Source organism: Aythya ferina (assembly GCF_964211825.1).
Source record: "Aythya ferina genome assembly, chromosome: 10".
Classification (NCBI taxonomy): domain Eukaryota; kingdom Metazoa; phylum Chordata; class Aves; order Anseriformes; family Anatidae; genus Aythya; species Aythya ferina.
The window spans coordinates 12333173-12359175 of record NC_140306.1 but is presented as its reverse complement, the minus strand read 5'-3'; the positions used below and the strand labels follow the sequence as shown (position 1 = coordinate 12359175).

At 50.3% G+C, this 26003-nt stretch overlaps 1 protein-coding gene and 1 long non-coding RNA gene across 6 annotated transcripts in view; one reads left to right on the top strand and one right to left on the bottom strand.

Annotated features, from left to right (window-relative positions):
- The first annotated feature begins 11478 nt into the window (after positions 1-11478).
- The window catches only part of FLNB (filamin B), an 85262-nt gene continuing 70737 nt past the window's right edge, over positions 11479-26003 (top strand). For 3 of the 5 annotated variants that reach the window (XM_084530380.1, XM_084530379.1, XM_084530378.1), the window contains exons 1-3: positions 11480-11525; positions 14076-14132; positions 25319-25416. The gene's annotated coding sequence lies outside the window, so the exon portion shown is untranslated. Of the gene's footprint in view, positions 11526-14075; positions 14133-25318; positions 25417-26003 lie in introns of all 5 variants that reach the window. The other 2 variants (XM_084530381.1, XM_084530377.1) reach the window with 1 other exon arrangement.
- LOC311441832 lies at positions 11595-13612 on the bottom strand. Its single transcript, XR_014696238.1, has 2 exons — positions 13445-13612; positions 11595-13303 (listed from the first exon to the last, which is right to left on the bottom strand). It is a non-coding gene; the product is annotated as an uncharacterized lncRNA (long non-coding RNA).

Genomic DNA, 26003 nt, shown 5'->3' with positions numbered 1-26003 from the left:
TCTCTCCTAAACAGAACTGCTCCTGGAAAGCAGAAACAAACCCTAGTAATTGCTCTATGTCCCTGGAGTCCTTAACAGAGCATCTGCAGACATGACAGGACCAAGACCTGCTTCGGGATCACTGCAGTGTTCAGCAATGGCAGAGATCAGTTCATGCATTACTCTTTAAGTGCTGTGTGTATGCTCAGTGCGGTGGCATTGCAAAGAAGATGACTTTATTTTCCTGCTGCAAGGAGGTTGAAATCTTAACATCCTGACCGTGTGGAAGGAGAGTTTTCTCTGACTGTTCAAACTCTCGTAAAATGTAAGCTGGGGGGAGAGGGGAGGCGACATGCATGCTCGGTATTAGAGAAAAAGCTATTTGTGCTTAGAATAATGGCAATACTTTTCAGTTACAGCTCTCCTGTGTGGAAGTTTAATCTCCCTAACATGGACAGAGGGGGAGCAATGAGAACTGTATCACTTTTGACTTAGCCAGTTTTCTAGGAACAAAAGAAGTATGTGTCAAGTATGTGTTTTCAGTTACTTTTGCACATTTTTCTCTTTATCTATGTTTCTATTTATACCATGGCCAGTTTTTACACTCTCCTACCTGATAAGAAAGTTAACGTGGTTTCTAAACTCTTAGAGCAAAGAGACTGGTTTCCTAGGTTTGGTCTGAGCACCATTACATTTATTAAGAATGACATCATCTTTTATTATAGAACAGGAACCTTAAATAGTTCTGGAAGAGCAAATGTTAAGAATGATGTTCTTATGAGCTACATCTGATTCATCTTCACGTTGCATGTTGAAGAGATGCCGTGTCCTGAGCCAGATCAGCTTTGTGAATCAAACTGTAATTTATTAGCAAAAACTATTTATTTTTTTTTTAAACTGTGTGAAAATTAGTGCTTGCAGCCTGCTGGGAAATGCTAGGCAAACACAGGCAGCTCTTTTGTCCTCTTCAGGCTTCCTCCAGAAATCTGTTTTTGTACTCCTCCAGAGGCCTTTTGTAAATGATGCCTGAACCATAAAGTAACGGGAACCACTGCCTTGCTGCTGTGATTCAGTGTGTTAGTCATTCGGAGAGGTGCTGGTGCTCAGGGCACTGATGAACTGTCGGGGAAGCGCTTGGTTTCCTACCAGAGAAAAATTTGGTGGTGAAGTTTGCTGGTGTCTGTCAGAAAATATCACCACGTTCAGGTTCAGCCTCCTTCATATAACACAGCCTGTAGGAAACGCGCATCCTTTCTGGCCGTGGCTTAAAAAGCAAGATGATGCACCACGGCACGGCTGTAGTTGCTGCCAGGGGTGAACATCTGCTCTACAGCTTGTCATTCAGCTTTTGAAGTTGTCCTGTCAGCAGCCAAGAGCACTGTCCGGGCTGGGTTCACGCATCGGTTTTGTGCCTGAGTGGGAGAAAATTTGCTGTGATGGGGAGAGCCACAGCCTGGTGGGCTCCACCTCGGTGCAGGCTGGCCCTTGGCTGCAGTGCACTGATACCTCTGCTTGCTGGAAAGAGAAAGCCCCGCTTTCTCCTCATCTCGATTTTCTATGCCACATTTACCAAAAAGAACAGATTTCTGTTGAATTGTCATGAGAAAAGCAGGTATATGCTGCCCGTTTCCTAGCACTCTGTGTGTGGACATGGGCTCATGTGTCAGCAAGCAACTTCATGGGTACTGTTCGTGGAAGGACACAAGACTCTGGTGGCTGTTGCCACTTCTCTCTGGCCTTAAGCCAGGTCTGTCTTATGAGCTTTTGGGTCAGATTCCTGATTTCTCTCATCTGGTTGTTGCCTTTTTTCCTTGTTGCTGCTTGCAGCGCTGCCAAGCTGTCAGCCAGAGTGGGGGAAATGCTTACAGACCGACCCATCAGCCCAGCACCTGGCCCTGCAAAGGGTTCCAGTGCTGCTGAGATGGTTTGGAAGGGGCCACACACTTGCTTTTTATGCTATCTGCTGTGTTTTGCTTACTCTAAAACCCAAGCTCAGGCTAAAATCTGAGGGAAACTATACGTTTGAAGATTTTGACCGCTTTTCGAGAGCCTGCCCTCATTTGGATATTTTGGGTGCCACCTTCACGTGAAGGTTCTCAGGAATACCTTGAGATACTATTTACCCAGAAGATTTGCTGTGCCTGGTGACTTTAGGGACACGTGCCTCTTCTCTGGTCTTCCTAAGATCCTGGTTAGCCATCTGGAAATCTCATCCTGTGATTCCTTCAGAATCTGGAAGACCTTTTGTAACTACTAATCCCAGAAACAGATTTTCCCTTCATCCTGTCTGTCAACACAGCCTTTAACTTATTTTTATGGGCTTCAGCACATGTTTGATGCATCACTGCCTTAGGATATGGTCTATGTTTTCCGGATTCTTTCAGTGGTCATTATATCTACATATAGCACTTTCTAGAGAAGGGCTAACTTAGTGGGTATTTAATAGCATCTTCTCTGCATCCTTTAAAATTCAGCACATCTTTTTGCACATCTGGAACAGGAATCAGTGTAATTTAGAGTATCTTGTGTGAAATCCTAGGAAATTATACTTTACACCGCAGTTCATTATGCTTCAACAGAATTGAGTAATCTTTTAAGATGATGCGATAAAGATCGCATTAAAAAGTACTGATCCTATTGAAGCAAGGAGGGTGAAGCAAAAAGGATATTCTCAGCTAACTGGTGCCATACTAGACTCAATATTATATATTTTGCCTTTTTTTTTTTTTTTTTTTGTCTTGGCCATGAATTGTTGTTTACACATCAAAATAACATCATTGTGAACTTTGTTTGCATGTCTTACTGTCTTTGTGGAGGCAGATAGGATACGGCGGATAGGGATTGACCCTGTGTGCAGTGAAAGCTGTCTGACAGAGTGCCACCCACACTGGGGGAGGCCAGCGGGGTCTCTGCTGCAGTCTTGCCTTCAGCTGTGGCCCCGTGTTCCTGCAAGAACCTAAGGCCCAGCAGAGGTTCGGAAGAAGTCACCAGACGAGGTCTGCAAGACGTCTTCCCTGTGGCTTCAGCAGGCCTGTGTGGTGGAGAAGGCAGCAAGATGTCTTTGCATGTGCACAGACCACAGAGATGGGCTCACCTGAAGTTCACAGCCTTTCTGGGCTTGTTTCCTTATGCCTCTGTGCAGGAGCAGACCTTGGAATACAAGATCCTTCAGCCCATCCTTGTGTATCTGCAGAGCATCACGTAAAGCCACTTTGCTGGCCAGGAGCAAAACAGGGAGAGCTGCTGCCTCCTTTTCTCTGTTCTTAAGGAAAAGTTCAGATGTAGAAATGTTTCTTGAAAGCAGTAAAAAAGCTTGACCTAATCACTGCTCTCTATATATATGCTTATGGCCCCTGAAAGGCCCAGCAGGATACAAAGCCACCAGTTCCAGTTCTCATTTTTGCCAGAACTTCAAAGCGTTTCCTTTCATGCAGTAATCTTAAAACTAGTCCAAGAAAACACTCGTATGATTACTTAGATATTCCAGCTATGCCACCAATATGGAAACTTGAATGATGATATTTTCCACAGGCAAAGCTTCCCTCGTTAGTTTAATGCAACAGTCTTCTGCCTGCTTGTAGGGAAGGTGCAACCTCCTTTCCACGGTCTGAGAAATGGTTGCTGCTGGTAAGGTGGCGAGCCAGGAGTAATAACTGTGATGCACTGACAAACGGGGCCAAGACACAGTCACTGAAGTCCTATTCTATTTAGGATTTGAATGTTGTTTGTTTTTTTTTTTAATTGTAGTCATAACCTTCTCTGGAAGAGAAGCTTCATAATGACTACCCAATATTTATTTAATAAACACTTTGCTCTTTTAATATTTGAGACTGTGGTTATCAGTTTTCAGCTAGACAAACTTTAAATAAAGGTAAAAGCTCAGTAACTATCAATTAAAAGCAAAATGAGTCTGGGTGGGACCCATTTCTATCCCCGAGTCTTAATCTGTTCTTGAAAACGTTGGAAGCTGCCGTTCACCCGGCTCCACCTGTGTGGCCAGATGTCATCCGGCAGTGCATTTATTTTGTTTGCGAGGCCATTGCACGGGCTTATTTTGTGCTTACTCACCAGGCCGTGGCTGCTCTGCTCCAGGGATTATACCTATATTATGATATAAATGCATTATAAAATGAAAGAGACGTGTTATTAGATTTTTTTAAAAAAATATTTTAATTTTTGGTGAGTGCAGCTGTGCAGGCAGGGTCTGAGATCTTTTTCTGCTGGAATGACCTCACGGTAGCGCTTGACCTGGCAGCCAAGCTGAGGTGGGTTTGTCCCAGGGCTGCTGGGCCCAGGAGATGCTGTAGCAGATGCTCCGGGTCCTGGTCAGGAGGAATTCCTGGAACGCTGAACGGCAGCCGCAAGGGTCAGCAGAGACCCATCATACTTGAAGTGGTTTCAAGGACTACAGGAAGTATGGTCAGAAATGAAGAGATCATTCAAGGATCGTTTAGACGTAGAGAATTCCTCCTGGTTAAGCAAATATCATGCTGAGTTTCTCCTGGAAAGGAATTCCATGTGCGAGTTTGTATCTTTTCCAGATTATTTGGGTTGGGATAGAAGAGAAACTTCTATTCCTACCAATTTAGACTGTGTCGGGGCCTAAAACTCCTTTCCCAGTTGGAAAGCTTGCAGTTAAGAAAACGAAATAGATTTTTATGAGCAATATTTAGTTCAAGCTTTTTATGAGCAATATTTAGTTCAAGCATTTAACTAATTCTCCTGCTGCACGATTTGAGGTCAAAGTTTGATTCATTGACGTGTGGCAGCTTGAGAACTGGAATGGGAGGGATTAGGAGAGGAAGCAGAGTTTAGGAAACATCTATATTTTCTTGTCCAGTAACCCTTTTTTCCTACCCATCAAATGTATGTTTGACCTATGTTTCTAAATTAAGCGACACAGTGAAACATTCCTACATGCTTTCCTGTACTCCTTTTTTTTGCACATTGTCATCAGTTCTGCCGTGGGTGTGTTCAGCTTTGCTCTTTCAGGAAGGGAACCTGATCTTTCCAATTCTGGAGAAATGCTCTGGACGTGACATTGTTGTACAGATGCTGTGAACTTATACGTATATTCCATTAGGTTAGAGAATGGAAAATGGGTGTTTTATTATTCTTATTACTCATTAGAAGTAATTTTTAAAATAGCGCCCCGTTCACCATGGGATGTTCTGCAGTGACGCAGGCGTCGCGGGAAGCCATAGCCCAGTACCTTCCTTCTGTGGCTACGTGTTCGTGTGTCTGCGTAGGTGTGCGTTTCGTTCGGGATTCCTACAGAGATCAGTCTGGGGATCTGTCTGTAATCTTTTCTCCTACCAGCAAGGCCAGTCTCCCTCTGTCTCTCCTTGCTGTCTCCATTTTTTTTTGCATTCCCTCCCCCCAGCAGCTTCTGCTGCCCACCACCTCCAAAAAAGCCATCCCCTTCCCCCTTGTCAGTCCTTTTATTTCTAGAGATGTAGCAGTCATCAATCCAAAATCACTTACATTACCCCCATAATATCTTGAGTGATGGTTCTGAATGCTTTTCCTAGCTGTGTTCATAAAGCAGCTGCAAAAAGGAAAAAAAAAAAAAAAAAAAAAGCTGTCAGAGGAGACAGGTCCACGTCCTGCCCTGGCTTTGTTACTGTGGAGCTGCAATTGATTTACTGCTTCCATAAATGCAGTGAGCAGCATTGCCAAACCCAGAGATTTATCTGGGGCCACCCATGTGTTATGGGAAAAAAAAAAAAAAAAAAAAAAAAAAAGAATAGCTCATCCTTCCTTGGAGAAAAGAATGAGTTGTACCGCTTTTTTTCCTCTTTCCTTGAGTTTGCAGTAATTACCTTGGGAATAACTGTGATGCTCGGAAGACAGCTGCTTTTTATGGGTTGTGAGACACGGAGATGGGAGCAGTGGGAGGCTCTGTGCAGGGAGCAGCAGCCCCAGCCCTGCCCTCCTGCTGGGGACAGGGATGGTGCTGTGGTGACAGCCAGGATCACCTTGTGGCAGGACCTAGTCAGGTAGGAGTAGATTGAGGGTGTCCACGGAGTAGTCACTGAGTAGGGAGAAAAATATTTTCCACAGGGAAATCGGTGGGCTTGGCAGTGCAGAGGACCCCATTGTTTTTCTCCCGGTTCTTACCATGTAATTCATGCTTTGCTCTGTAAAGCACTGTGATATAGTTTGTATACATTCTGTAAAATAAGTTGTATTCTATTATATTGAAGAAATATGGATATAAAATAAAGTCAAAGGATGGAGTAAAGTAGCTGTGTGGTAACTGGACCCCAGATCCTGGCTGCATTGGTCGTCCCGTTCCCCAGGTCCATCCCCAGTGTGACTGAGGAGTTCTCCACATGAAGATACTGTGTTAGGTACGGTCTGTCCTGGGTGAGAAGGGATGGAGACACCAACTTCTGTTCCATGTAGCTCCTTTCTGGAGCCTGTCTCCCCAGCATCCTGGGTCCTCCTGCTGCTTGTGGCCCTGGGCAGTTCTTGCGCCCTAAGGCATTAGCAGATGGTGTGTAACCGTGCTTCAGGTTTTTTGAGGCTGGCGAAGTCCTGTTATTGCTCACAGCATGAAGGTAGGTGAGCCTTTGGGGGCAGCACTCTGGTGCTGGGCCAGCACGATTTGTAATCTAGGGAAAGCAAACACCCAAATCTCCATGGTTTTGTAGAGGGCAGGGCTGAGGGGAGGCGGGAGGTCGCCTGTGAGCTCTGCAGCTGGGCAGCTTGCTCTTGCAGAAGCTGGAATCTGCCTAAAAGCACCGAGGTGGATCTTTCACGGCAGCAAAGATGTCATCGTGAGCTGCCTGATGCTGCAGCCAGCCCCTTCTCTGGCCACAGGCAGAGCCGTGAATCCCCGCGGCCCCGCAGTGTGTCAGTGTGGGGGGCTGCGCCCTGGACCCTTCTGCTCCGTGGGAAATTCCCCCGCCAGCAGCTGCCGTGCTTTTTAACCGGAAGATTAATGGAGCAAGGCCGTGGAAAGGGCCAGAGTGCTGAGTACGGGTTCATCGGTCTCGGAGCAAGCACGCACTCGGTGAGTCACCGGCACCGCTTCCCGCGGGCTGACGTCGAGCCTGGAGCGCTCCCAGCGCAGGCGCCCGGCCCAGCCCCGCGCCTGGGAGCTCACAGGGCCAGATCACCACATGCTGAGCCTGCGGGCTGCTCGTGCTGTAAAATAAAAACTAATCTCGATTAATTACGCCGCACGTGGTGTTCATCTGTAATCCTGCTGCGCGGCCTCTTTCCTCCCCAGCGCAGCTCCCCGCTGGTTCCTGTTCCCTTCCTGAGGTGCCTTCGACTGCCTTTGGGCTTCTCTGGTTTGTCTGAGGGGCGGGAGGAAGGTGCCTTCACCCCCAGGTTGAGCCTGTCAGCAGCCACTGATCCATGCTCGGACACAGCTTTGTGTTAAATCGATCACTTTCCTCTCACACAGCCAGTGGAGCTGGGTGCAGGCACGTGTGGTCGCAGCGGCGGGTGAGCGTCGTCACCTCCCGCGGGGAGCTGCTGCCGGCCACCCCTCCTGCTCTGCTCCTCGTGGCGGTCCTCAGCTGCACCACGTGTGGTGGTGCTGTAAGTGCTACGAAGTTGAAAGGTGTCAGCTCCACAGATGAGCACGTAGGGTAAGGTCTGGTTCCCGTCTGGAGCCCGTGGCCACATTCCTCATGATTCGAGGGGGAGAAGCATCGAGACCCTGACCTCGCGAGCTGACAGAGAGCCAAGACTTGCTAAATCTGGACAAAATAAGCCGTGCTTCTGTTTAGCTGCAAGTTGTTTCAAGCAAAAACACATTTTGAAAGGATCTTTGTACCACACACAGAATCGTTGCACTTTCATGTGATGCCAGCAGCATCAGCGGCTGCTCCTGTGGGGTCCTGGGGTGACGCACCCAGAGGCCTCCAGCCCCCTTGGGAGCAGCGGTGGGTTATGGGCATCATCCGTTTATTTCCCAAAATGTTTTCTGTCATGGCTGCCTCCAGCAGGTGATTTTAAATGTGGCAACCATTCATTTCTAGTCCAGCTGTTGCTTTTCTCTTTTCCTCACCAGTTTGAACGTTGCTGCCACAGAGGAGTGGACCAGAAGGGCCGGACTGCTGGAGTGGAGGTGTTGTTTCTTTTAAACAGCTGAATTTTTAAATGATGTGTTTATAAGTACAGACCTTATTTTCAAAACAAAGCACATGGCTAACTTTGTGAACAGATGTTAAGAATGAGAGCCCAGAGGGGAGACATTTAGCACTTATAACTCTGGATGTGTCCCTGCAGCAGCCACCGTTGGTGCAGGGGACTTGTTCTTGGGGTAGGTGACAGGAGTGGCTCCTGACCACTGTGGGGCTGCATGTGGCTGGGTTTGGAACCATTAGTTTGAGGCTGGTGACCCCAAGTGACCTGCTCCCTTCCTCGAGCAAAGCCACTTGACTCGAAATGGCTGAAGACCTTGAGCCCAGTGCTGGAGTCAGTCGGGTTGGACACACAACGCTGGGTGGCTGCAGAGGAGTCCCTGCTCCTGGTCCCAGTGTTGGGTCAAGCAACGTTTAAATGGGCTCGGAGGTGAGGCCGAAGAAACAAGGCTTAAAATTGAAAATGGTCCATCCTGCCCTGGCGTGGCACGATTCCCCCTGTGACCTGACCCACTGGCCCAACCCCTGGGAGAGATGCTGTAAGAGCTCATCATGGGGGCAGTTTGATGATACACATGGGAAGGGGGAGAAAATAGCATTTAATTGAAGCACACTGCACATGTATGCATGTTTTTAGTTTAAACAAAACAGATTGGGCAAATATTTATTTCTGCCCCTACTGCTGCAAAGCAAACTTTCCCACAGCTTTTGACGGAGATAATCTGTTTTTTAGCCACAATGGTGAATTTGTAATGCCAACTTTTCATTTTTAATGTTTTAGAATTTCCTGATGGGTTCTCATGCAATTATTTTGATTAACAAAGAGGTTTTCAGACTGACTTGAAAGGGTCTCAGAGGCTTAGGAAGGACCTGGCTCTGTGTTACTACTCTCTCACTGGGCTTGTTTTTCACTGCTTTCTAGCTCTTGAATCAGATTCTTTGGAAATCAAAGAAAACTGCATCTTAGAAATATTTCATATCTCCACCCCTTCTGTGAAAAGTTTCTCTGCGGTGCTGGTTGAAATTTGGAAGAAAACTTATTCCCAGATCAAAAAAGAAAAACTTAAGGTTGTTATAAGAGAGAAAAAAGCGGCACTTCTTTAAAAGAATAAAAATAATAATGATAAAGTGTATTGTTAACAAAAAGACGAATGCTTTCAGTCATTTCTGTGAAACGCCAACCGCTGAAAACAAAGACGGAGAAGTATTCGGGACATTTCTGACTAACAAGGAAATGAGATCTCCAAGTAGGAAAGTTTTGGATGTTTCTATTTCATTAAAAATGTAGGAGGTGGCTTAAGAAATTAGGAAAAAATCCATTAGCAGTGTTTACTTGGATTTCATCATTCTCTTCTCATTGTTCATACTTTTTACTCGTTATTTTGGACATTATGGAAATTTCAGGCTGGCTTCACAGCATGTGTGCCAGCAGATCCCTGCCGCAGCACCCATCTCTATGCTCCAGATGGGATCATCTCCAGGACTGTGGGGCTGGTCCTTCTCCAGAGCTCCTGCTCCCCTAGAAAATGCCATCAAGGGCAGGTAACTATAAGTAAAAGCGATATATTATGTGCTTGCACATGGTATGTCCTGGGCCATGCAGGGTCCAAACGAGCTGCGATTGCTCCTCCACGGCCTCCTCCTCTTGGGGAGGTGAAGATGAGGAGACCTGCTCATATGAGATGCACTTGGAGGTCACCTAATTTGCTTTCATCTGAGAAATCACCAGTATTTAATGAAACATCAGCAAGGGGCAGCTGCTGAGGTGGCTGCGTTGCCTCCCTGGTGCCCAGCTGCAGGGGAAGGTGAGCTGCTGATGTCTGCCTGGTCAGTGGAAACCTCACAGCATAGCACTGTGAGGCGGCTGCCAGGACAGGTCCTGCAGATGCTTTATTTCCTGGTTTCATTTGTCATCTTCTAATAATTTAAATATAACAGCTCCTTTAAGCATCGTGGCAGCAGAGCCCACTGATGACTGAGGAGAAGGGCAGTTTAGGTACAAGCTGAAAAGCCCTTATTTGTTAATGAAACCCCCAATTTTAGTGAAGCTTTCCAAATTCCAACAATCACACAACTGAACTATCTCAGTTTAGCAAGCTAGCAGAGGATTTTCTTTCACATTGCAAAACCTGGGAACATGAACCACGCGCCTGATGCGATCTCCATACAGATGGGCTTGAAGCGCTGGCTCTGTCCCCAAACATCATTACTTTTACAGTGGACTTTTTAAAAATGTATTATTGCTGCTAATGCGATGTATATGTATTTTAGAAGTAATTTCCCCGGACTCCAATTAAACGTTCTAACAGGGTTTTGTTCTCTAAACAATTTGAATCCGCTTCTTGCACCGGGGGGAGCACATTCGCCCCCCAGGCAGCACCGCAGCGTTGCTGGCTCAGTAACCCCAGCTGCGGCAGGGGCTGCTGCCCAGTGAGATGACCCAAACCCAAATCTGGTCCCCAAGGAGAGCAGAACCCCTCTTGTACTCCAGGACTTGGGGACCAGCCGTGACACACAGGGGTGAAATTCAGCTTTGAGATGAAGCTGAGGTGGGTGGCTGGGACAGGGGGTGGGTGAGCTGTGGCAGCAGGGTTTGACATGGGGGCAGAATTTCGTGAGGAACAAGGGGTTTTTGAGGAAGCCTCAGAGAAGGCTGGGTTTAGCTTGGTTTCCTAGGGGGCCTGGAGCCCAAAGGTTCCCATCTACAGCCTCGAAACAATCTGTAGGGGTGTGTGCGATGGGTCAAGGTGAGAGCTGGCATGGGGGCACGGCCTAGCAGAAAGCAGTGCCCCGAAATGCTTGCACCCGAAATGCAGTGGCTTCGTGAACAGAGCAGGAGGAACATGGAGGTCAGGACTTGGCATGTAGCGGTTTTACACATCTTGCTGGAAGTAAGAGGAGGTTGAATTCCTGAGGGCTAGCCCTACCCTCTCCACATACACACGGGTTTGGGGTACACTGAGTGAGCAGGGCAGGACGCTCCCCTCACAGGCACAAACGCTCTCTCAGCTCAGGCCTGGCTCAGCCCTGTCCCTAGCACACCCACTGGGATTTGGGTGCACGAGTAGGGCCCAGCGGGCTCTGACCATTGCTGGGGCACCCCAACACCCCCTTACAGAGCTGGGCTTCTCCCCCAAAAACCATTCCCACCCCTGAAGCGCTTGGCAAGGAGGCATTTTGGGGAAGAAGCGCTGCCAGCAGCGCTCCCCAAACCTCCCCAGGCGTGACCCCCGGGGTCTGAGGAAGGGGCACCGGGCACCCACACCCCCCCAGCCGTGGGGGTAAGGGGCTGGCTGCCCCCCACCAGCCCCGAGGTGCAGCCCAGGAGGGGCCGAGCCCGCCCTGCCCGCGCCCCTCCCTCAGCCCGCCCGCCGCCTCAGGGAGCTCGGCCGCGGGCCGGCAGCGGAGCAGAGCCCGGAGCCCTCCCGCAGCGGGCAGCCCCCGGTAGGTACCGGGGGACGGGGCCTCGGTCCTGGGAAGGAGCGGAGAGGCTCCGGGGAGCTGGGGGTGGTGGTGGCGGGGGGAGCCCCCTGCATGCTGCGGGTGTGGGAGGGAGAAGCGCTGGATGGGGGTTTTCGTCTCTTGACGGGTGTTTGCTCGCAGCTTCTGAGTGATGAAGGGTCTCGGCGTGAACGGAGAGGGGCTTTGGGGGCTGGAAATGTCAGGGTCTGGTCCTAATGACAGCGGGTGTAGCTGCGGGGAGAGGTCTGGGTTGTGTCCCCAGCCCTTTGGTTTGCTGGAGGCAGGCAGTACCTGCCGGGTGACAGGCACTGTGCCCGTCATTGGGCTGCTCCTTATTTTGTGGTGATAAAGCAGCGGAGTCTTACCTAAGGTTTTTGCATAAACATTCACTGTATCGTTTACATCGTAAAACGTTGGGATTAGAGCAGTGATTCCTCTTGCTCAGAAATCAAGGCTGGATCAAAAGTGATTATTTCAGCTGCAGAAGCCTTATGCTTGGTTCAAAGGAAAACGAGCAGCGCCCCGTCCCCATAAACCTAAAACTAAAACAGCAAATTGTTCCCCTCACCCCAAAGCATACCCTCCAACCTTACAGCGTTATATATTTTTCCTTAGAAAGAAACCAGAAAAAGTATTTCCCTAAAATCTGAGACCCACTTTTTTTTTTTTTTTTCTTTATTATAACACTCTTGGCTCGGTGTCTCGTGGAGGCTGCCAGACGGATGGCTGTTAAGTGGTAGTTTCTGAGCAGGGTGAATGGGATTGCAATCACCGTGTTTCGGAGTCGGAACAGCTCGGGTTGCTCTTTACAGGCCCCTGAGTCGCCAGAATTGGATTCCCACGAGGTGCTTTCTGGCCAGAGATGCGGCTCTTGGTTACAGAAACGCAGCTCTCCTGGCCACCGCCTTTGATTTATTCTTCCGTATCACCGAGAACAAGTCAGCGTTATTCTCTGGAATGATGAGCTCCTCCAAAAGCCAGTGTGTTGGGAGAAAGAAAGCGGGATTTTTTATCGTCTCGCTAATAGCAGCCCGCAGGAACGCGCTCGCAGCGAGCCCTCCTGCCTGGCTTCTGGCACCTTTCCTGGAGCCTGCTGGCACAGCCCGGGACTGCTCGTGGTCCGTCCAGGAGCAGGCAGGGGAAGCAGTGCACGTGGGATCCTGCTCCCAAGGGCACCCCAGAGATGTGGGGTTTGAGGTGAAGCCTCCAGGGGGCTGGACATGTCCTTTGGGGCTGGCATTGCCCAACCTGGGCAGCATCAGCTGGGTCCCATGTGCTCAGCCTCGTAGGCCACCCAAGCAGGGACATGGGATGAGACCACTGGGTGCCTTGGCTATTACCATGCAGCCCTTGGCTCGATGCCTTCCCACAACAGTGGGGTTTGCCCCATGGACATCCCCATCCATAGTCTGTAAGCAGGGTTGCAGGGAAAGACATCTGCTTTATAGGCAGCCTGTGCTTTGTCCAAAGGGAGCAGAACCTGCCCAGGCTGGTGGGGTTTATTCAGCAGGGACCTCATGTCACTCCCATTCAGGAGGGTAATAAAACTCCCATTGATGGTTTTCATTTCCATATGACTTTCTATGGACTCCTGATGAACACAGCAACATGCCCTGAGCGTGGAGGGCGCGGGGGCTGCGGGCGACTGCCGAGCAGAGGAGTCTGCTGCATCCTGTTTTTGTAGAGGGCTTTTCCTCTTAGCAGTTGTAGTGAAAACAAACATGTGGGAGAACAATGGTGTTTTTTTTTTCTCTTTTCCTCTACATTTTAAATGCAACAAAAAAAAAAAACTATTAAAACTAAGTAAAGTTGTCTTAACGACAACAACAAAAAGCAATACCTATTATGTTAATTAGGAAAGTAAGCGTAACCCAACGCGGAATCCCAAGCACAAAGGTCACTTGCCTTCTGGATCTCAGCGTGCATTTTTGCCATGGAAAGCCTGTTTCACATGGGGCACTGGCAGCAGAACAATGCTGGTGCCATGCAGGCGTTATCTGTGATAAAGGAGGGCCAGCTTCACACCCCAGAGGAACACCCCTGTGTGCTGCCGAGGGACTTCGCAGCCTTGTGAGTCATCCTCTCAGCGGGGAGCAAATGGGATTCCACAGAAAGTATTTCCTTTCTCCAGATCAACTTTCCGGTATTTCATTTGTTGGGTCTAAAATGCTTTACCATAAGCAAACAGGAGTAATTCTGTAGAAATGGAAGTAAGATATTTAGTTCTTTCTAGGAGTAAGACTCGGAGATGCTGTTTGTAGGAGAAATCACCCCCCTGGGGAAAAGGGGCTGCAAAGCCAGCGATGAGGTACAGCGTAGCGGGGGGACAGCCAGCTCCAATAGTTCCAACTTAAGCTAGCTTTAGAGAAACATCTGATGCTGTTTTTTCAACATACAGAGGTGGAAGATCCTTTGTAGTAAGTGAGTAGGGGCGTGGGTTGGTTGGTCACCAGGTTGCCCCTGTTGGGGACGTTTGCGCAGCTGCAGCTGCCTTGGGGAGAGCCCCCACCTGAACCCTCTCATCCCGTGCAGGTGCTGCAGTGACTGAGGCTTGTCCCAGATCAGGCTCCTGAGGCTCTTCGCTACGAGGTGGGTCCCATGCTTTAGCCATCCTTCTCCCCCTCCCCATTTTTTGTTTTTTTCCTGAGCAGTGGATATCACACCTGGACCCACGTGTCCAGCACCGGTGCGTGGTTATACGGGGCGATGCTGTTCATGCCACCAGCAGCATGCAATTCCCTGCTGGTAGAGGAACTTGGTCCCATCACAGCCCCTTCCTTTTCTGTTACCATCTTTGTGAAGAATAGAGGAATTAGAACAGAATTTTCTTTGAAGGGAACAGGAGAAAGAAATAAGCTGCAATAATGTCAAAATACTGCATGCAACATTATTCGGAGTGTAATGCTGATTTGAAGCAGCGTATCCTTTCAAGAGCTGTTTTGGTTTTGTTATGTCGAACACAACACAGAGCTGAACGGGGCGGTCTGGAAGTGCCTGAAGCTGAGGGGAGCAGCTTTTACGATCCTTCTCCTGAGAGCTTCACACACTGGGGTTCTGGCTCCAATTCATAGTGATGCTAAATTTAAAAATCCTTTCAAAACAGGACCCAACCTTTTCACTGTTCTCTTCGTAAAATGCTGAGCATTGAAGTGATAATGTTCAGAACAAAGAAGGTTTAGTATAAACATTTAGTTTGTACTAAATAAATTACACTTAGCCTTGCAATCACGTTACTGGTGACAGCTTATACAGCCTGCACTCTTCCCTTGTAACGCACCAGAACAAATCAAATATACATTGTTGGGAAAAAATGCTTGTCTTTTGTCAAAAAGCCCAACTGCTGTCAGCAAACATATTGTGGGAATATGGATCTGGAAACAAACAGATCATTAGAGGGTGAGTTAAGGTTTTCTGATTTAATTCTAAACATGTTGAGTGAGGGAACCAGAGATATGTAATTCCAGGAAAACCGTGCACCACAAGGCTTTTTTTTTCCCTCTAATGAAAGCTGGTATTTATATTGAACACAAAGTGCTTTGGGTGACAAGGATGGTTACATATGGAAAATATGAAGTTCCATTTGTTCTGGAGGGCTGTGAAGATCGCTTGATTAGAGGTAATACTGCACTGATGCAAGTTTTGCATTCTTTCTGAAAATTGCTCATCAACTGGCGGCTTTATTAACAAGGTACACTGATTTTCTAATGTTAAAAGGTGCGTGCACACAGAGGACCCCTGCTTGCAGGGAAAGCAGAGGTGGGGGCTTGTTCAGTCGTGCCCCCAGGTGGGTTATGCCTGTGCTTTGCCCTGTCCCAGCTGGGAAAACAAAACGTGCTTCCCACCGTGGGTGTGCTTGGTGGGCAGAGCCAGCAGTGGGGCCACGGGCACGAGATGCTGCATCCCCTGCCCTGCAGCAAGGCTGCTGTGGCCAGGTTTGTGCCTCTTTGGGGTTTTCATTGGGGTTACAGACATCGCTGTGGAGAGGAGAGGATATCCTGAGTTGCCCCGGCCCCTGCTCTGCAGGGACAGTTGCAAGGCAGCCTGTGTCCCTGTGTATTTTGGCATATACTGGAGCTTTGCTCTCAGGGAAAGGCTGTTCTGGTCTCTCTCCCCTTCCTATAGTCAAGCAGCTACCGTCTTGGCCCTGCCACCGTGCTCGTGGCAGCCTGAGCTGCTCGGCTGCGCTGAAGAGGCGAGGGGTCGGGCAGGGAGCAGCAGGACACCTCCCTTTTGGAGCACCCCGCCGAGCCCACGAGGACCTGGGAGGCTTCAAAGGCTGCATCTGGAAAAACAGAAATCCCCCGAGGGGTGCTGGAGGTGGGGGCACGAGGCCAGGAGGGTGCTGAGCAGAGCGGGCACTGGGCACATCACCTGCTGCTTCCCCTCCTGTCCTGCCTGGATGTCCTAGCAGGGGCACGGGGCTGCAGCCGTGATAATGCCTCGTGTGCTGCGAGCAGCCATCCGCAGCCACCTCGGAGGTTGGGGCAGGGATCAGCCTTCCTGCTACGAGCATGAAAACCCCAGTTGGAGCTTCGGCCCTGGACTGAGTCTCCACAGGCAGACGGTGATGGTATCACATTCGCTTTTCATTTCTGCGTGGGCACCGTGCCCGTGCAGTTATAGCACAGCTGACTCTGATTTTCATATAGTTCATTGTTTACTTATGACTTACTATAAAGTTGAGCTTGTCTTATTTATGAGCAGCCATGAAGATATGAGATTTCATCCGCTGGGTGATGACTCATTCATTGGGTTGGACTCCTGAGCTCCTAATACATGACATATTTTGGACTATGGATGAGCAGCGTTTCTCTGTGAGCCCAAATTAAATGAGGTGAATGGAAATAATTAGTAATTTGTTTTGAAAAATCCTGTTTGTAGCCGGGTTTGTGCTGGATTAGCTCCCTGCTCGTTTCACCCCTGTGCACATGGGCAGAAGGAGCGGCCGTGTGCTTACCGGGAGGTAACGAGCGGCACTCCGGGGTCAGGCACTTGAGCACGCCAGGGCTGCCTTTGCTTCGTTCCTGCTGCACGAGGAAGGCCTTCGCAGCGCAGGAACATTTGATACTTTCTATGAACTTTAATGACCGCAACGCTTCTCGTGCTGCTGCAAACAATTTGAGAAACTAATTTGTAAAATCGCTCATAAAAATCTCATGTTCTTCCCGTAATAATAAAGCTTCTCCACTGGACAAAGAGCTACAAATCTTCAGGAACAGCAGGCTCAGCAGGAGGGGGCTTCAGCGGCTCTCGTCTCGGGCATGCTTCACCCTCCCGTGGGTGCGTCATTGCCAGTGAATGCGGCAGGAAGGATTCCTGCGGAGGCAGAAGTATTGCCCCTGGTAACGCTCAACGGGAGGCTTGTTAAAAACCTTTCCCCTCCCCACTCCTCTTGACCACAGCTCTCACAGACAGGCCAGGTACCAGTACCTTGGTCCTGGCCCTGGGAAGCATCGGTGTGACTTCGCCGAGGTCAGTGGCTGTTGGGGCTCACGGGTTTTTGCAGCCAGGAGCCGCACCGGCGGAAATTTACGCCTCGATTTCAGCCGTAATGATGCTTCCCCGAGGTTTCGGCGAGCCCCGCTGTGCTGGCGGATGGCTGCGAGGCAGTGGCAGGGCGTGTGGGGGACTCGCCATGACATAACCGCATTCCTACGGCATTAGGAGATATTCCCAGGCTGCGGCAGGGGCAGCACATCCCCTTCCCTGCCTCCCACCGAACCGCTGCCTTTCTCGAGGCGTGGGGAGAGCAGGAGAGCTGCCTCAGGTTTAAAGATTTCCCCGCTGCGGGGATTTTCGTCGAACCAAACCTCTGGCTAGTTGCTCTAGGGCTTGTGCCATGCTCAGAGCACCAGACCTGGGAGCAGCATTAAGGAAAAGTTTGGTGCAAACAAACCTTGCACGGGCACAGCGGTGCCCGCAGGGTGTCCCTGGCCCCGGGCACAGCCCGTGGGGCCGGCCGGGCTGGTGGCAGTAGATGGCAGCATTGTAAAATGTTTGCATTTGGGGTTTGTGCCTCCTGGGGCGTGGGGCTGGCAGCAGGGCTGCCCTCGCAGCTCGCCCCTTTCATCCCAGCCCACAGCCCCACCGCGAAGCCACCGCGCTGGGGAGGCACCCAGGAGCTGGGCTGTATCCCTCCGGCCTCCTGGGCTGGCAGCTGAATGTATTTTTATGCTGATTTGTGTCTCTGAGGGTTGCCAAAGGAGCTGGGGTTCACCCAGAAGGGAAAGTGCCCTGTGCCCGCAGGCTTCCAGCCTGGGGCAGCATCAGCAAGGCTGGGTTCCTGCTGCACTTCACCAATTTGCAGTCATTTCGTTGTGCCCCCATCCTGCCTCGGGGAAGCTCGCTGCTGTTGAGGAGCCAGAGAGAGGATTTTGATTCAGAGAAGGACAACTCGCTGCTGCTGTGAGGACTGCAGGAGACGCAGCGGGCCAGTGCCGCCCTCGGTTTGTATGTGCCCGGGCACGCCATCGCCACGGCTGGCGGGGGAGCGGGAGGAAGGCACGGTTGTCTCGGGAGCTTGCCAGGCAGCAAAGGACCAAAAGGACTGAGGAAATGTTTTATGTGCAAAGTCCAACACTAAGGAGGTGGATCCAGAAGACCATTTCTGCGCAGAACGAAGGAGGAGGGAGCTGCCTGTGGCTACGCTTTGTCCTGCTCGCGGCTGTTGCAAATGAGGGGTGCAAGTACCCAGAGCAGCCTCAAGCCTCAGGGAAGCCAAAAGCCAACAAGGGCCATTTGGGGTGCCTGGTGGCCACCAGGCATTATCCCCGTGGCAGAAAGCTGAAGCCACTTACCTGAGGCTGCTGGCTCCACGTTTCACTCTGCCCTCTCCGCTCTCCAACAGCAACGGGGCATCCAGCACCAGGGCATGGGGACCACCCTCAAAAAAGGCTCTCGAGCAGTGCCTCAGCCCCATTTTATTTCGTTTTTGCTCCCTCCAGATGAGCAGGACCGGCAGGGCTCCTTTCCCCCCGCTGTGTAGTGCCAGCTGCTCTGCTGGTGTTTTAGCAGCGCGTGTGATTTATGAAGGCAATGTTCCTAGCTGGGAGCGCTGTACCAGGTGTCTGCCGTGAAGTGCCGTGCCCATTACTCCAGCAAGGCTGAATTGCCCTTTGAAATACGCTGCTGTTTGATTGAAAGGGATCTATTTTTACTTTTCGGTCCTTTTCAATCCGACAGCGTGTTACCGGGCTTATCCCTGATACCATCTCCTGTTTCAGCTCTGCCAGGCACACGCACAGTGAGAGGCGCAGCTGCCTGGCTTCCCTGCTGACTCCACCAGGAGCACCTTTCTATGCCCTCTGCTCCCAGGGGCATGCCTTTTATCTCCTTGTTTTAAGCTGGTTCTCTCGGAGCTGCTTTGCAAAAGCCAGGAAGCACCATCATCCCCAGTTTCTCATCAGGGCCACGGGAATTGCAGGTTTTGCCCTACAATTGGCCTCCTAGGAGGTATTTCAGCTCCTAGCAGAGTACTGCAGGACAGAGCTGAGCCACGGGACGTGGCTGTGCTGCAGGTGGTAGCACCAACTGCACGGAGGGGCGGTGGCTTGAGGCCGGCTGCCACACGGGGATCCCATTTAAAAGGTTTTGCTCCCATTCGAGCAGAGAAATGCCCCCAGATGTATGGCCTCACGTGCATATACATCCCAGCATTTGTATAGGAAGTCAAATACTCTTAATTGCTTGGCTGGATCGAGACCAGGCTGCCAGCACCTAGTGGGCTGAGCGGCAGAACAATGCCCTGCCTTTGTGTCCCTGTGCTCCTGCCAAGGCTTATCGGCCCTTCTGGGGGCTCATAAAGCAGCTTTCCAAATCCGCCAGTCGGCTTCTTGTGCAAGGTTTCAGTCCGGGAATATATTTTTTTGTGAGAAATGTTTGGTGACGTCAGCCTTTTGCAGAAAGAAAAACCATTTAAAGTATTTTTTTTTGGTCGGTTATTTACCCTCGAGAGAGCAAGGCAGCGGAGGCGATGGAGGAGAGCGCTGCGTCGTGCCTTTCCCCTGAGTTCACCAGGATGCGCGTGGCTCTGCTCACGCTCTGCACCACCGTTCGTCCTGGGGCGAGCGCCAGGATCGCCGAACGACCCCCCTCTGGCTGCAGAGAAGTCAACGGCTCTGTTTATGTCACACAGAAGGCCCTCGGTTTGTTTAAAAAAAAATATACGCTGTTCCCCTGGAAAGAGTTCCTTCCTACGCTTCATCCAGCTGTCCCGAGGGGGAGCTTGGCCAAATGCAGCTGTTCTGCTCCGTCCAGGTTAAAACAGCTCCTGGGGAGTAACTGGGGAACACCTGGGAGTTTGTGCGGGCTGCAGGGTCTGGCGGAGGTGAGCAGCTTTATTCTGGTTTTACACCGTCACTCTTGAAAACCCTGACTCACGGAGCAAAAACACGGGAAAAGGAGCTCAAACTCGGAGAAAAAATGGGTGTACCGGCTCAGGGGGAGAGCCGCAGCCACTCTGAAGGCAAATACGAGCCCTAGGTAGAGGTGGAGGGAACCGCAAGAAGTGCCTAACGAGCACAGCGCCGGCAGCTATCTGATACGGGCAGGAAGCCGCGATTAGACGCACACTGGAGCATTGTGTTTCTGCCTCAGCATCTGACTTCTTAGGTCATGAAATCAGATCCTGAGCTATTTTAAAAATGAGTTGCTATTTCAAATCGTTTTTTTTTGACTTAGCGTTTGCTCTGTCGAGTCACGTTGCTTTGGGAGAGCTTTGCGTTTCGCTGCGCGGTGGGGACGTCGGCGCTGCTGGGCGTCCTCCTCGGGCACCGCAGAACATTTAGGGAGATTCTGCAGGCAGAGAAGCCTATCTGCAGCTCGGAGCATGTACTTCTCACTTAAAGCCATATGCAGGGGTTGGAAGTAAAATTAAACACCCTTCCCCAGATGCCAGTTCCCCTGCACGCCTTCCTCTGCTCTTAAGAGCCTCAACGATTTGATGAACTTTGCAGCATTGCCATAGGAACAGGCAGTGAGGGTGTTTCAGATGAAGAAGGGAGGTGAATTCCTGAATGAGACACACTCCTGGGGAATCCCCTGTCCTTTCTCTCCCAGCACGTACCCGATGGGTCCCAGTTTGGTCCCAGTTTGGTCCTGTCCCTGATCTCAGCTGCCACGGGCTTGCAAAAGGCACGAGCTGGCTCGCTCTTGGGTCATTCACAGCCCGTGTCTCAAAAGCAGAGCTTTAAACCCCAGCTGCGAGCCTCCCCGGGATCCAACAGGCAGCAGCAGTGTAAGTTCTGGCAAGGCACCGTGTTTGCCAGATGGATGGCTGCTTCTGGCACCATTTCCAGCTTCTGGATACATACATAATGCAGTGAGACCTCCATGTACAGAAGAAAAATCATGTTCTTCCAGACACGGGGAGATGAAAAAAATGCCCCAGACGTAATTGCTACTGCAAGCAACTGTTGCCTAAGTAGACATTCAAATGATGAATTTCAATATAAATTCCAGGACTAAGTCTTATATTTTTCAGTGTATTTCTAGCGATCTCTCTGCCTAAAGACATCCGTCTGATTTGGATTGAACTGCTGCTGCGTGCTCTCACATTGCTGTCTTCACAATCCCGGATAACAAAGGGAGGAGGAAAAAGAAGCTGGAAAAAGTGAGAACAAGTTGTATCAGATGTCCTAGCTGATATTTGTATAATGCAGAACTTCTTTGCCTTCCATATAGCTGCTGAATAAGGAGAACACAGCCCATGACGCAATCCATTGAATTCATGCTTTGACTTGACCGACTTGTCTCAGTTTTGCTTCGCTTGGTAGAGATCAGGGTAGCGAAAGGAGAGGCTTAATGACTGCTTCATCAATAGAGAAGAAACACTTCTATTGTCTTTAAAACTCAGCAAACAGCGTAAGGGGAGAAGAAAATATGTGGTGTGCTTGGAAAGCCTTGGTGCGAGGCTGGGACCTGGATGTGATGGCTGAGCTGGGGCGAGTGCTGCTGGCTGCATGGTGATGCTGTGCTTGGTCACTTGGCCACGCTGGTGAGTGGCAGCTGCCACCAAAATCCCATGGGATTATGGTGGTTGTGGCTCACGAGGAGCCAAACCTTGAGCTGCCCTGAGCCTCAGCTTCGCTACCTCTGAAATCACTGGGTGAAGGCTGGGCTGGTGGAGGAGTCTCCCCGGGGCACTGCGAGGATTAACATCTGTGCAGTGTTTTGATCGTGTGGTCATGTATTTTATGGCATTTGTTGCACGTGGCTTTTGTTGCAGTGCACAATGCTGTCCTGTGTTTGGGTAAGGCCATTACATGCCAAAAACTTATGAATATTTAAAATCTCCTGATAGATTTCTAAAGCTACCCGGCTGCTATAGCCCATGGCCCAGTTCTTTTTCCAAGCGGTTGCCTTGACAACTCCCAAACTTGGGCAGCCCTGGGGCACAAACCCTCACAGCACAGTGGCTTTGACAGAAGCCTTTGGAAGGGATGGAGGCATCTTGCTGGCTCTTCCCAACACTTCTCTGCTGGGCTGTGGTGCATCTTCAAAGCCATTTGTGTGGGGTTAGTTGCAGTGTGGGAAAAGTCAGCCCTCCTCATGTATTAACAGCATCACCAAAGTCTTTACAAGATGCAGCCTGTACTTGCACAGGGGTTAACAGGAACATGATCTGAGTCTTTCCAAGTGGAGAAATCCCCTCCACTTGCAAAGACTCAGCCCTGAATGCTCAGCCCTGGCTGCTGCCCACTCTTACTGAGCTGTGTCGACCACTTGGGGTTAATTCTGATCCTTGTCCACTGTGATCAAAGCAAGCCATTGCTGAATATCATGTAAAGTAGAGGACACTCACAGTGCCCCAAATGGGGGATCCCTGGTTCAGAGGAGTGCAGGACCTCATCATCACGGGGCCGTGATGCTCTTGGCTCCTCTGGAGCAGACTCAGACCCCGTTAGTCACCCATCATGCGCTGCCTGGCCACGGACGTCAGTGCCAGCCGTGCCACTGCTCCCCACACCCTTCTGCTTTTGCAAGGGAGGTTCAGACAGACCTTTCCTGAACGCAACCACCAGCAGCCAGGGCTGCTGTCCCTCCCTGTTGGGGTGCTCCAAAATCTAATGGCGAGTGTGCACCGTGGGGTCACACAGCACACATCCAGGGCCCTGACGTGTGGGATCAATAATCCATGCTGGGGTTTAATTTCCATTAAGGGTTATCGCTGATTCCAACAGGAGCAGCAGCAGCGGTCTTGTGAAGGCTGGCCAACTTTTATTTACCCCTCAAGTTTAACCTGTGCTCCTGATTTTTTCTATTCCTGCCCACAAAGCAATTCCTTGTGGATTTGCAAAGCCTGCTGCCATGTTCTCCTTTGGGACGCAGTCATCAATGTCTTTTTGCAAAATGTAGAGGAACCAAATGCCATTACAATTCATCCCATTTGTCAGTGCTGCATTTTGAAATGCAAACTATTCTGAGCAGTTCTGTGGTAAAACAGTGAATGTGGGGCAGTGGAAGACCTCTGTTCCACAACAAACAGGGTCTTTTTAAGCCCATCCTTGCAAATTAACATAAAGAGCGAGGAAGAGTATTTTTAAAACACTGGAAAAAAAATCAGTGCTGCTTGTTTTTTGAAACCACTTAAAGAGAACTGAAAAAGCAATGACTCTGTTCTTCCTTCCGTATATCTGTGTCTGGCGAGCAAAGCTGGGCTGGAAAGTTATTTGTCAAACTGGACAGATTAGAAGAAAAAAAAAGGATTTGCCACAGTGTGTGGTGTTGAAATCCCCTTCCCTCTCCCTGCGTGTGTACGTATGTCCACACAAACATCCATCCCTGTAAGTACAAGGTATGGAAGGCATACGTTACTTCATCTATAATAAAGTACAGGAAACGTGTTCACTTGTGTTAAAATGTCTTCCAACTTCATTTCAAAGTCCAGCCAGTTTTTCAGGTCAGACATGACCCCATGAGCAGCCCGGCTGTGGTGCACACGGGGGATCTCTTGCACGGGCTGCAGAGGACCAGGTGTTGGTGCCGGAGGAGCTGTACCACAGCCGGGCAGCTCCCGGACACGGTGCCCCTCCTGCCCTGCTCACAAACACCCATGCAGGCGAGGGGATGCACGTGTGGGCTGCCCCATCTGCCCAGCAGCCAGAAACGTCACTCGGACCACGGCTCAGACACCATCTGTGACCGGGAAGGAAGGAAGGAAGGAAACAGGATCTGGTCCTCAGAGCAGAATTTATTTTGCTTTCTTTTCAATCTCTTCCCATAAAGCAGTCTTTGTTCCCAAAATCGTGAAAGCAATCGGGATGCAGAAGGACGGATTCTGTTTAAAATCCCTGCGATGCCCAGAGGAGAGGGGCTGCACCCAGAGCACCAGCACCCGCTGCCATCCCCGACAGCAGCAGCCCCAACCACACCACGGCCTTCAGCAGGCACGGCCGGCTGCTGCGACTTGGTTCTGCTCCTTGTGGGTGCCGGGTGGCCACAGGACGTGCACCAGTGGTGGCCACTTCTCTGGGAGTTTTTCCCCCTCGGGCTGCTGTCCAACTGCTTTTATTTCTCTTCTGCTCATGCAAAAGCCGGAGCACTGGAGCCGTTCGCACGCGAGCTGTAGGACGCAGCCTCTGCCCCGGGGGTCCTGGGGTCAGTGGCTGGGGGCAGCAGCACAGTTGGTCCCAGCTGTGGGCTCTGCCTCTCCCCGATGCTGATGGGGTGAGCCCGGGGTTACAGCTTCACATCCGAGTGCATGCCTGGAAGCTGCTGGTGGGACGCGTGGATGGACGGAGCAGGGCGAAACCACTCAGAGAAACCGCTGCCCTTGTGTGTGCTGAGTGTGCCATTGCACAACAGTCTGTGGGATGAGAACTTTCTCCGGTGGCTCTGTGGAAAAGACGAGTTCTTTTAAAAACTTTACGCTTAAGTTAACAGTTACGGTCCAGATACCGTTTCTACTTTTTTTCCTGTTTAATTTTTATTTGCTTCTTCTGTTACAGGAAAATAAAAAAGGCCAAAGATCCAAATTGCAGCGCGGCCTGGGCACAAAGTGTTGTTAAAGAGTGTGCATTACTAGGTGCGGGACTGGGAAGGAACTGAAATTAAAATGTTATAAGCAATCACTAATCCGGATGTGGCATGGTTGCTAAGTAGCCCCAACCCAGGCCAAAGTCAATAAGCAATTAGCATCTATTAAGAGATGAAGTATACATGTAGGGTGATGGGAGAGGAGCCCTTGGAAAAAGGCTCAGCTCCTTGTTCCCAGCCAGCTTTCTCCTGGGCTGGACCAGCTCGTGCCCACGGCAGGGAGCTTCCAAGGTCTCCCCCGGGACCTGCTGCCGTTTCTGCTCTGTAAATAAAGTCCTTCAGTTGGAGCCTGACACTCCACAAGTGTTTTTTATTCAAATTCTTTGTTGCTCAGTCAATAATTTGAGGAAAGGGCAATGGCTGCTGTGCCATGAGACACACCTCATCATTTCGGTACATTAAATCTGATCTCTGATTTCGGAGATAACTGTAAAACAGGAGGCGATGCTGCCTGCTGGCTGGGGAGGGACGGAAATTTGGGCACGGCTCCCACTTTACCTCACCTTCATCTTTGCTTCTTCCCTATTTTCCTGTGAACATGTTTATTAAATAAAACTTACGAGTCTGGAGGAAGGAGCAGGAGAGAAACTGCAGTGCCCCGGTTCAGTAAAGGCATTAGAATAAAACTGGGATAAAATCATCCGACATCGGTATTCTAATTTTAGTGGAGAGCGGCTGTGGTCATTTAATTAGATTAGACTTTATTGATTGTGTTTTAATGGATGTGCTTCCTCCAACAGACTCTCACATCTTTCGGCGTGACGGCCTGGATGTAAATAGAGACACGCGGACACTTGGAGTCAGTCGGGCAGCTCCAGGAGCAGAGCCAAGGCCGTAGGTAAGTGCTCGGGATGTGGCCCGCGGGTGGGCTCAGGCGTCCCTCGGGGCAGGGATGGGCAAAGGCACCTCCCTGCGGCTTTTGTTGACCAGTTAAGTGTCATGAGACTCTCAGCAACCCCTACCAAGTCAGCATGTAGCAACTGCAGATGGGATAGTTCTGTTGACTTTTTGCTGTCATCAAATGAGTCAGCGGCAAGTCTCAGCCTTGTATGTCGGCAGGGAGTGGCTCACCAGGAAATCGGTCACAAAAGTGAAAAAAAAAAAAAAAAAAGAAAAGAGAAACCCCCGAGAATTCAAGCCTTACTTGCTCGCTTTTTGAAGTTTGTGTTTTGTTTAAGCGGTTGATAAGATAGCGTGTGTCAGCACGGCGGGTGCGATTCCCCAGCAGCGTGCTGCATCTTGTGCAAGCCCACAGCCTCCGCTGCTCTGCGCTGTACTTTGCACGGCGGCGCCCGGTGGCTGCAGGCTTTTACAGACAAACCAACCCCTCCCTGCCCAAAGAGACCAGGCTCTGCCGGCCCCTGCCGCACAGCTCCGCGCCGGGCAGGCTCACCCACCCTTTGGCTGCCTGTACCCCAATCCGGC